A 12,004-nucleotide genomic window follows, 5' to 3' on the forward strand; every position below is an offset into this window, starting at 1 on the left:
CCTCAGTGTGGTACTAGAGCTCATACGGGAACAGGATATTATGCTTCCTCTGTACATGAAAAGAACACATCACTTCAGTCTGCACAGGGTGAATTATGTGCCCTCCTCAGGAAGGCAGTTGGAGGGTAGATGAGAAAACCTCAAAGACTGTTTTTAGGATTAAAGCATTTTATTAAGAAATAAAATGAAAAGATTGCATTGAAGCTTTGGTTAGTATTATTAAACATTACTAGTTCAGACCAACCTTAACAGTCAATACATCCTCTCCCAAACTTTGTTCAAGTCTGCAGAGCATGCAGGAAATGTCAAAGTTGCTACAGATACAAAATATATCAGGTTGATTTTGGAAGGAATCTGGTACAAAAATATGAAAAATACATTGACAGGTAAAGTGAATGACATTAATCATCTCATTACAATCTAATGTTCTACTGGGAAACATCATGTCTCTCAACTCGTGGATTTTACTTTGACATGTACCATGATCTGACCTTCAGACTCACATTGTTTCATTGTCAGAGAGGACAGGACGTCCCCAGAAGTCCTGGTTCTGCCCCAGTGGTTCAGAGGTGTTTAACAGTTGGTTTAATGTTGTGACTGATTGATGTAAAAGTGTTTTGTTTACACATTTGTCTCAGTGAAACATACTGATGAAAGAAGCTGATGCAGAATATATCATGACATTAGTATGTTAACCACAAGCATTTTTTTCCTTTTTTTTTTGGATTTTGAGCAAGACATGCTGTGTATTTGACATTTTAAGGAAATACGCTTTTCTGTAGTTATTTTTGATATCATTGTCATGCTTGTGCAGAAAATGTACAGTCAGAACCCTAAAAGTAGTGACAATCACAAACTCCCATAATGCGCTGGTATTTTATGTGTTTTGTAGAGAAAACTGAAAAATATATAAAATCACAGGCACAAAACCTTGTAAAAATCCTTTGTTCTCTGTGCTAACCTACAAGCTCTGTATAATTCCCAAAATACTGAACAGTTCCATTACTAATTTCTGTCTTCATTTCCTTATTCATCAGTTTTGAGAGGCTTTTGTGCTCTTTTGCTAAATATAAAGTGACCTGTGGCTACTACTCCCACAGTACTGTAAACATGTAGAAACACACAAAACATTTGTAGTGCTGTTTGCATTACATGGAAGTCTGCAGAAATGCTATCATTGTTTGATACTGTTGATTTCCTCCAGATAAAAACTCCTGCATGCACTTTGTTTAATCAGAGCGTAGACAATGGGACCTGACCCGAGCCAGCCGGACCTGCATTTAAATCTGAGGGTTCTTTCTTCCAAATGTTTAGTCTGCCGGTGGGACTGATTATCAGGAAGCAAAGTTCACCAAGTTACCGTAATGACGCGGAATTCTGTACTCCGACCTCTGATTTCCAATTAGCATACATATGCCTCCCTTTTGCTGTGCACCAAAGCAAATTCAAAGTAGTATCAGGTGTCTCTGAAGGACCAACAACTTTGACGTGATCACAGTGTATATTTTCAATATGATAATTTCAACGAACCACAATCCTGAACCTAAAGTTTGTGTCTCTACATACAAACTGAAACATCTGGTCCTGCTAAAAACGCTTGGCTCTTGGGACACTTTCTAACTAAAACAACCCCAGAAGGCTTCCCCTTTACCTCCGTGCCAAGAATAAATATGACCCAAATCATCCTTAAACCTCAGCACAATCCCTGCACATGTGCCAATATGTATGCAGTACAACATCATCATCAATAAAACCTTCACTTCTTTAAATCTTACATGTGTTTTGTTAGGGCATGTCACCTCTTTGTGAGGGTTAGGACGGCAATGAGGCATTTAGTCGTAACAGAGCGAAAGCAGAAAAGGTCACTCCTGCATCACGTGGTGGAGGTCAAAGGTGAAGTGGAAATGATTTGTTCAGTTACCTGTCAGAACGGTATTTCAGAAAGGATATCAGGATTTAGGCACTGAAGAGAAAGCAGGTTGCAGCTGGACATGCTGCTTGTCATCAGCACACTAAAGTTGGACTCACTGGATGTAGATTGCAGGTATGAGTCAGGGATTTTTTCCACTCTATAGCAGAATAATAATGGGGTGCAGTCAGACCATTCTACACTGTGCCAACAATGGTCTGACTATGTGAGACTATCAGCACACAGATAGACTACTCTCGAGGGAATTTTAAAAGGAGCTGATTGACATTGTGGGAAATGCACATATTAGTTAAATGAACAGACTGATACAACTTGAATTTTTGACAGATACACGGCATCAGCTGGCTACCTTAGCTTAGCATCAACCTCGAAATAATGGGAAAAGGCTAGCCTGTCTCAGCTCGCAAATAAAATTACAGCATCTCTTAAGTTATTAATAAACTAGCTGTTTCTCTTAGACTTATGCTAAACTAGGCTAAAAGGTCGCTTTCTGAAGCATGATATTTACTGGACACATGGGGCACAATTAGCTTTTCTTAGCATTTAACAGGAAACAGACAGTTCGGTACATTACAGTACAGTGTGTTACTTAAATTTAAAGGTACTGGTAGACAGACAAAGCTCCTACTTCCAGTCCTTATGTTAAACTAAGCTAACCACCTTCTAGCTGTAACTAAAATATTAGCTGTGTCTCATTGCAGAGGATGCATCTTTCGAAGGACGTAAAGGGAGATTGTTGGTGAATGGAATGGTTTGGTCTATGGAGAACTTGTATCGTTGGCTATTCACCTGAGTTGAAACCCTGTACTTACTTCTAAATATGTACTCCTGAGCCACTGCTTAATTTGCAGAATCTGCCACATTTTGGAAAAAAAATCCAGTCGCCACTGGTGCACAAGGAACTGTGTTGCTCTTGTCAGAATCCAACAGGTGGAAAGAAGGCTGCATTTTTTGGCCTTATTTGAAGAAGCCTTTGAAACTGGACAGCTTTGTCGCACTGCTCTGACGGTCTCCAGATGCAGCCTTCGAGACAGAGCTAAAATATCAATCCTCTTATCTAATATTCTGCTGGAAAGAAAAGTGTATTTTCCCAAAATGTAAAACTATTGTTTAAACAACATCTAGTTGAAGCTCGGCCAAGAAAGTTTGTGAATGTATTTTTTGGATCAAAAATGTAATTCCTTCATCAATCCCGCTTGTTAAGATCTTTTTCTTTTTTTAAACCTTGTCGTTTAATCTTTAAGCCTGAGTGAACATGTCCCAGCATCAGTCAGGGAACTCTGTTATTACAATTTCATTATTTCAGCACTCTGCCATCGCAGCCAAGATCAAAGGCAGACCCGGCTGGTTTGTGTTCAGTCTCAGCAGAGTGTATTGACATTGAAGACAGTAATGTATGGGCGCTTCCATATGCTCGAGTGCTTCAGAGCACAAATCAGTGCACATCTTAAGTAAAATCTGCAGGATCCACTCACTTCACAGGCTCAGTAGGCACCCAGACAGACATAATGGTAGTGGTTTTGCCATAAAACATGATTACTTAAGTTGGGACTATAATTGAGTCATGTTGTTTTAATGTGTAGGACAGAAAGGGAATCCAGCAAAGCACTTAGTCTACAGAGGCCTTTATAATGTTTTTAGAAGATATTTTGCCAAAGGAAAAAAGAGAAAAGGCAGATTTAAAGTTGCTTTGACTGCTGTGTAGTGTGTTAGAAGGTGGTGAGTGACGGTTTACACCCACATCCTTATGAACAACACTCACACAAAAACCCTGTGGACATGCAGGAGATCACAGCCATATGAGAGATGACTACAGCTGCACTTTGAGGCTGTGTGCGAGCGAACGAGGCTCTGTTGGTTTAGTCTCGTCTTTCTTCTGCAGTTTGTGCACTGAAGCAGCACCATCCATGTACACACTGCTGAGTTCACAGGTGTAACGGACCCTCATCAAACACTGGCCTCCGTAAAGCCATAACCACTGTTCCTTCTAAGCTGCGCGTGTGCGCAAATGCGCACTGCTGACACGGTCTCCGCGCACAGAAAATCTGCCCTGCGCACAAAAAAAAAAAAATCCAACCTAAATTGTAAATAAAATAAACATGTAACAATTCATTCTGTGCTATTTTTCAGTGTGAGTCAGTGAGTGACCGGTGACTGACTGCTGCAGCCAATGATGCGATTCACATCCGTATTTACCATAGACTGTATATAATGGTATTTACGCAGCTAATCAACGTCAGGCGTCCTTATGTGCAGCCATCGTTGTTGTCATAGATATGAATGAATAGATAGGACACGCCCCTTTGAGCTGCGCGCTACAGCGAGGCTAAGCTAGTGGGGGCAAAGTTTCAGTGCATTCCGTTGATGTAGACGGTGTGAAAACGGAAATAACAAGTATGCCGGCTCACTGTGCTGCATACAATTACACACTGCGTCGTACGATTGAGACAAGGAAACTTGGAATGACTTTTCATAGGTAAGAATATGTAACCCACTGGAAATAGCCAAAATCTGGATGAACTTGTTTTCAGTTTTTAGATGTAATGGCCACTTTACGCCAGCAGATGGCAGAGGGTAGCACCGCAGCTAGAGAAAGGGTCAACGACAGCGGTAGGAGAAGCAGAGAATGAAACGGAGCAAACCAGACCACACGGAGTTTATTAGCAAGAGAAACGAGTGAACTAAAGGGCTCTTCTGAACAAACTGTATTTTACAAGGAGTTACAAGGAGTAACTGGTCGAAGTTTTGTCGAGGATTGTCGAGGATTTAGAGGTTTTGTTTTCCTATTCTCCGGTGAGTGTCGTTAAGAACTTTACATGCCGTGCTAGCTAATGTAGCTTAGCTGACGTAGCTACTGTATTACAAAGAGTGATATGGGATTGGCATGGATAAATGGTATTTGCTTGCTGTTTTCTGTTGTTGATGAATATAGTTTGAAAGTTGCTGAGAGGACTTATTAAAAACCAATCGGAGTATGACTTATGTTTTGCAAACTAAAGTACGAATCAAAGGAATGAAGAAAAAGTGCTAGTCATGTTGCTCTGCATGATCTACATGTTTACAGCAAGTTAAATTGAATGTATTGCAACTTTATACCTACCGTAAATAAATTATTTTAGAACACTGAACAATATAAATTCCAGATCTGGTGATGTATGAGATTATGAGAGGATGATTAATATCACCCTGCTTACGCAGGTTGGTTTTTTGTTTACCCTGACAAACTGAGGGGGAGAAAGAAGCTGAGTTTATTGTGCAACCCGCCGATGGACATACAGACGGACAAAGGACGTGCCACAGACAAGCAGAGAGTACATGGCAGGTGTGCTGAGGATCAGTCGCCGATTAGGAGGACGACTTCACTTCACGTCTTTCAATTCATTGTACAGATAAGCGCTGAACAATCATCACACCACAGCCAAAGGGAAAAAAACACACTACCCGGGTAGATGGACTTTGGTTTCGATTTATTTAGTTTGTTATTTTATCAGAGCTCTGATTTTATTTTGTTTCTTGTTTAATTTTCTCTACAAACTGAACTGATTGAGAGGTCAAGGAAAATCCGAGTTTCCCCAACTTACAGGACAATAAAAAAAGGAGAAAGTCGAGTTTCCCAACTTAAAGGACAGTATAAGGGAAAGGACAATTTAACTCTGAATCCTAACAACTGAATCCTACTGGACTAAGGAAGGTTTTGTATTCACTTGAAGTGTGGTTATTATAAAATTTCACAAAAGGTATGAAACTGCATAAGGTTAAGTGTTATTGTTAAATAAAGGCCGGCTATATGTTCAAACAAGCGTTCAAATATTTTCCTCTACCCTTCCTTGAAAAGTACCTAGGTTAAGTGATCATGGCGCTTCCTACAGTGTACAAAGGAAGTGCTACAAATAGTTTTTGGCTCTTTTTTCATTATGAAATCTTGTTGAGAGCTTCCAGTCTATGAGAGCTAACTAGCTAGCCACTAGCAAAACGCTAAGGCGAGCTAGTAGCTTGACAACCAAATACCAGACGATTAATAGTAGCTGTAGTATAGTTGTACAAGCAGTAGTAGTAATACTAAAAGTACAAACAGCAGTAGTAGTATAAACAGCTGTTAGAGTCGTAGAAGTAGTATCAGTATTTGTAATAGTATTACAAGTTGTAGTAGCAGTGCCAGTATCAGCAGCAGTAGTTAATGTATTATCTCTACTACTAGTAGTAGTCACATTGCTATTACTACCACCAATACTACCAATAGTAGTTATAAAGCCTAACTCATATATATCCAGAGTACCATCTATGTTCTTCCTCCAAACCCATTTTATGATTGGGATTACAGGCAGTTCTTTAGGACTGCTCTCAAATAATTGAAATGTTACTAAACAAGGTTATACTTATCAAATTAAATAGCTCTGGTCTCCAGTATATTGGCGAATTCGGTTCTTTGTACTTAATTTATTAGCATGATTTCTTTTTAATATGTTGTGTACAGACTTAATTACTTCTCTGTCTACTTTTCTTACTCCATGTAGGTTTCCCAGAGACTATGGGTTGAGGAGGAATTGGAAATTTGTCGGCTTAGACCTGGTGTCATTCCATCAGTGTTAAACTTCCAGGCTCATCTTGGAAGAGTACGTGCCAGAAAGACCACGACTAAGCAGCCTTGAGATCTTAGACAGCGTCTCCCTGAGGTGGGTGTCAACGGTGTTCACAGTCAGGTCTGTGGTAATCCCTTCAAAAAACAAAACAGAAAAAAATCTAGATTATAAATCAACATGTAACCAAAGCACTCTGTATATAATGCCATAGTATAGGATGTAGTTCAGAAAATGTCAAAGTATAGTATGCTTTACTCAAGAATAACATAGTATGGCCTGTAGTTCATAGTACAGCATGTTGGCAAGAAAAAAAACCAAAACATAGATTATTATTTCGTTCAAAAAGCGTAAAATGATAGGATGTTATCTAAAATTGTCATGTATGATATGTGGTTCAAAAAATGTCATAGTGCAGTATATTGTCAAAATAGTATGTTATTCAAGAAAACATCAGAGTATAATATGTCATCTAAAAAATGCCATAGAATAATAATTTCATTGCACAAGTAAAAGTATAGTAACTTTTAAAACTGTTCGAATTCTTATATGTTGCTAAAAAAAAACAAAAAAAACAAAAACAAAAAAAAGTCATAGTAATATGTCAGTTAAAAAAGCCTATAGTATAGCGTGTCGCCCAACAAACATCATAGTATAGCATGTCGCTCTAAAAACGTCACAGTATAGCCTTTAGTCCACAGCTGTCAGTAGGTGAGGAGCAACACAAAAACAGTCCAAACGCTGGTTTCCAGAGGGTTAGACGAGAATTTATTTGAAAGAGTAAGTTTACAACAACACAACATGTGAGGGGGTTGAAAACAAATGGGTGTTAGTAAAATAAAAATAAATCAACAGAACTAAAAGTGAACTTCATGTTGACATTGATGGGCATTCCAACCAGGAACAAAGTAAAAGATAATCAGTACGAAAAAAAACTCTTCCTGTTCACCTCTTAAAACCCCAAAACACACCGCAGTAGCACCCTAAACTAAAACTACCCATGGGTTCCCCGTTTTCCTTTCTGAACAATTCAAAGGTCCCTCTCTATCTCCCTACATATCCACCAACCACTGGAACACATCTCCAAAGTTCTGCCGGGCCAGCTCAGCTTCCCCTCAGAAGAAGTGCCGCCACCCGCCAGATGAAGGAGCCTTTTGAGAGGCAGCTGGCATCGTGATTGGACTGTATTTTGGTCTGTTCCAATCCAGCTTCAGCTCCAGAGACGGCAGGCAGGACGAGTCAACGGAGGCTGGATGGACGAAGGCATGCAGCTGAGTACAATCCAGAAAACAACAGAGGAGGAGTGCAGCAGCCCAGGGCCAGAACAAACACAGTAGCATCGTATGTCTCTTAGAAAGCATCATAGTATAGCATTTGGGATGAAAAAATGCCATCATATACATCATATATTGTACAAATAACAAGTCAAAGCAAAGACACATACATTGTAGAATTGTAGTAATTGTGGGCTGACTGGCCTTGGCAATGGTCGTCGGAATGTGAATAACACTGACCACACCTCACAGAGGTTATAAGCTGAGGCAACATCAACCACCACCAGAACTGAAGCAGAACAGCCGCTTGGATGAGAGGTGAAACGTCTTCAAGGAACCTTCTTAAAGTCCAGTTGGATTGATTTAAACAACTTTGGATGACTGATTTACTGATTATCAGTATTTTATTTTTTACTGATTTACAGTAATAAATACATTTAAAATGGCGCTACTTTGGCTCTGAACCTTTATCTGCCTGTGGTCGCTCTGTCTTCTGGAGTGATTTGATTGGTTATACGTAACGAATAAAACTCCTTTAACTTAACATCTGTAAACAAAACAAAAACGTATCAACAAAGTTTTCTTTTAGAGTTTGTGTTCTTCTAAGTTTAACTCCAAGATTTTAAATACTTTCATTTACTGCAAATGAATATCTACTCCAAATGTCTCACTAATAATCATTATCAGCCTTACAAACCCACAAAACACCCCTTTATACTCGACGACACTTAGTGCAGTCCGGTTCCCCCTTCTATAAATCTGCTTGGAATCTTCCACTTCCTGTTTGTCAAAGTGGCCCTCTACCTGGACAGGTTTCGTTGGAGCTCATGCAACAAACATTTTGGGTAACTGCACTTTAATATGGATGGATGACACTGAATTAGAGTCTGTTTTAATGAGACTGAGTTAAGATATGTAGCTCTGTCATTAAATAGTAAATTATTTCTCAGAATTCACAGAGAAAAGTCTGAAATGTTTGCTAGGTTAGCATCCCACATGTTCTTTGGCTCAGCTAAAGCTAACTCTCTCCAACTTCTGGATCTCTAGAGTTGCTTGTTGTTAAAATATCTTGCTAGAGGTGCTGAAGCTCAGAAAGTCTGAGATGTTTGTTCAAAATAAGCTAATTCTCAAGTCTTATCTGAACTCTTTTGTTTGAACTTTCCCTAAACTTAGGAGTTAATGACAGAGCAGCACATCCAGACTCAGTCTCATTTATGTAGAGATTAAACTTCAGTGTCATTCATTGATGTTAAAGTGCAGTTTTTCAAATGTTTGTTGCACATGCTCCCGACCAAACCAGTTCAGGTGGAAGACGATGTGAAGAGAAAGCTCTAGAGGATGAATATCACACATTTCGTTGGAAATAAATGTCCTTTAATTAGACATTGTCATGCAAAAGTTGGATTTCCCTTTAATGATGTTCAAATCTTTGTTGAGTGTTTTGTTGATGTTGGTTTCTAAATGTTTTCTGACACTCGGCCCCAAAGATTAAAACCTTCTACGGCTCACAAGCTGCAACAGTTCACACATTATCAACTATCTTTCTGACTAAACTAAGATAAAAAGTGAAAAACTGCCTGATTCCTGCATCATGAATGTAAATCTTTTTGGTTTTTATGACAGTAAACTGAATATATTTGGGTTTGACATTTTATAAACCAAAACAAGAAATGAATTACTGGAGAAAACAATCAACAGATTAATGGACAAACAAAATGTGTTTTCCAACATATATGGCTGAATTACTCCAACATTACAAGATACATACAATTTGAATTAAATTTTATTTATATAACGCCAACTACAGGTCAAATTGTCTCAAGACACTTTATGTTTTTTGTCATATTTAAAATATGACAAAGTAAGAAATTTAAACCTCTTGACTAATCCAATTTATTACTTGGTTTTTAAGAGACTAATCGACAACTAAAATAACTTTCTCCACTAAAACTAATAAACATGAGGTCAAATAGAAGGAACAGTTTTAAATACTGCAGTCCCACGATGACAAGAATAAAGTTTGTCAACAAAAACTAAATCTGCTGGTGGATTCCATTAAAGTCCTAATAAATGATAATAAAGTGTGATACTAAAGGTTTGTGGTGCTAAAAATCTCCAAGTAAAGATATGTAGTTGAACATCTGGATGGAGGTTGATAAAAGTTGACCTTCCTTCATTTCTCTGGAGCGACTCCATGGATTTTATGGATGGTGGTTAAAGACCTGCTCTTCTAGTCGTCTTCCTTCTAGTCGCTGTAAAAAGTCAGTCCATCCTGGCCGACTTCAACACCTCTTCATGACAAGTTGTTCTGCCTCTGACCTCATGGAAACTCCAGAAACTCGGGAAAACCTGTCGAGACTTGAAGAACTCGTGGAGACTCGAAAAACTCGTCGGGCAGGGGAAGGTGTGGTGGGCGGTGGGGGAGTAGAGGGGGGAGGCCGCCACCCACCTCCCCGCCTACTCTCCACCCAGACTCCACCCAGACTCCGCCTTGGCTCCACCCATGTGGTCACTTCAGGAACTACGATGCCAAAGGGTCGACGAATTTATTTCTTTTCATCTGATCTGTAGCTCAGTGAGTTAAGGATTTGCCTGTGGAGCTGCAGATCGCTGGTTCAAGACCAGACCCTTCTTAAATTTTCTCAAAATCCTGGCAAAGACAAAGAAAGAAAAATGCCGGTGGTGGGTCTTGAACCAGCGACCTTCCAGTCACTAGTCTGTCTTCTTATCCCCCTGAGCTACTCGCTCAGATACTAAATATTCTTTTTTTTGCGCATTTATCATCTATTTTTTGTCGTTTTCGAGTTTTTTTTTTAACTCGAGTCTCGACTCGACCGTTTTTATCGGGAGGTTGGGCTTCAGCCTTTGTGCTGGAGGGTTGAACCCTCAGTTCCAAGACTTTCCAAGCCTCCACACCTCCCGAGTCCTCAGGACCTGAGCTTTCACACAGTCTGAGGGCTGAAATTTTCTAAGTCCCACAGTAGTTCTCTGTTAGTTTGAACCTTCAGACAGTCTGAGGACTGAAATTTTCTCAGTCCCACAGTAGTTCTCTGTTAGTTTGAACCTTCAGACAGTCCAAGGACTGAAATCCTCTAAGTTCCTGAGTAGTTCTCTGTTAGTTTGAACCTTTAGACAGTCCAAGGACTGAAATCTTAAAAGTTTCTCAGTACTTCTCTGTTAGTTTGAACCTTCAGACAGTCTGAGGACTGAAATTTTAAAAGTTTCTCACTACTTCTCTGTTAGTTTGAACCTTCAGACAGTCTGAGGACTGAAATTTTAAAAGTTTCTCAGTACTTCTGTTAGTTTGAACTTTCTGGTTTACAGAAGCCTTAAAACTTGTGACCATGAGTCTTGATTTTACATTGAGATCATCCATCTGAGTTCTTCTCAGACCTTCACCTGTGGGTTTTTTAGAAATCCTCAAAAAACTATGATTCTCTTCACTGAACAGTAAAGTTTATGGAGATCAGAAGGTAACATTAGTTTGATCAATGCCTTCAACTACTAGTAGACTTTATCTGGAAAGCAGTTTTCTGAAATGAGTTCTTAGTAAATCTGTCCACAATCAAACCAAGAACATAGAAAGAGGAAATGTTTGAAGAAACAACTTGATGTTTTCATTTCAGACTAGAAAACACTTTCAGGCCTTTATCTGTTTTTGCTCTTTTTGATCGTTTTATTGTCTCTTCTGTTTAATTTGATCTTCTAAAGTCTAACTGGTGTCTTTTCAAATGTTTTGTCTTTAGTTTGATTCTTCTTAAACATTTAGTTTTGCTCTTTTCTCACCTTTTATTCTTTTCTAATGTCTGATTTGATTTCCAAATGTTTTGTCTTTTTAATGTTTGTTTTTTCAAATGTTTTATCGGCTTGTTTGAGTTTTTTTTCCCCCCAATATTTAATGTTTCGATTAAATCTTTAAGGTTTTTCTTTTTAAATGTTTTACCACCTTTTAATGTTTAATTTCCTTTTTAAATGCTTCATTGTATTTTGTTTAATTCCTATTTGAAGTTTTATGGTCTTTAAGATGTAATTTTCTAATTAAACATTTAATTTTTTAATTAAATGTTTTGTCTTTTTAAAGGTTTAATAATCTAATTAAATGTTTTGCATTTTTAAAAATGTTTAATGTTCTTCTTGTTTAATGTTATTTTTTAAATGTTTAATTATCGAAAATGTTTCATCAGTATTCAATATTTTGTCTGTTTAATAGAGTTAAACAGTAA

The 12,004-nt window shown here is 38.4% G+C and overlaps 1 long non-coding RNA gene across 1 annotated transcript; it reads left to right on the forward strand.

The window, feature by feature from the left end:
• The first annotated feature begins 4,565 nt into the window (after positions 1 to 4,565).
• Positions 4,566 to 8,208, forward strand: LOC118469864 (uncharacterized). The gene is made up of 3 exons (XR_004846837.2): positions 4,566 to 4,723; positions 5,129 to 5,252; positions 6,445 to 8,208. It is a non-coding gene; the product is annotated as an uncharacterized LOC118469864 (long non-coding RNA).
• Positions 8,209 to 12,004: the final 3,796 nt, after the last annotated feature.

Source organism: Amphiprion ocellaris, chromosome 16, assembly GCF_022539595.1.
Source record: "Amphiprion ocellaris isolate individual 3 ecotype Okinawa chromosome 16, ASM2253959v1, whole genome shotgun sequence".
NCBI lineage: Eukaryota > Metazoa > Chordata > Actinopteri > Pomacentridae > Amphiprion > Amphiprion ocellaris.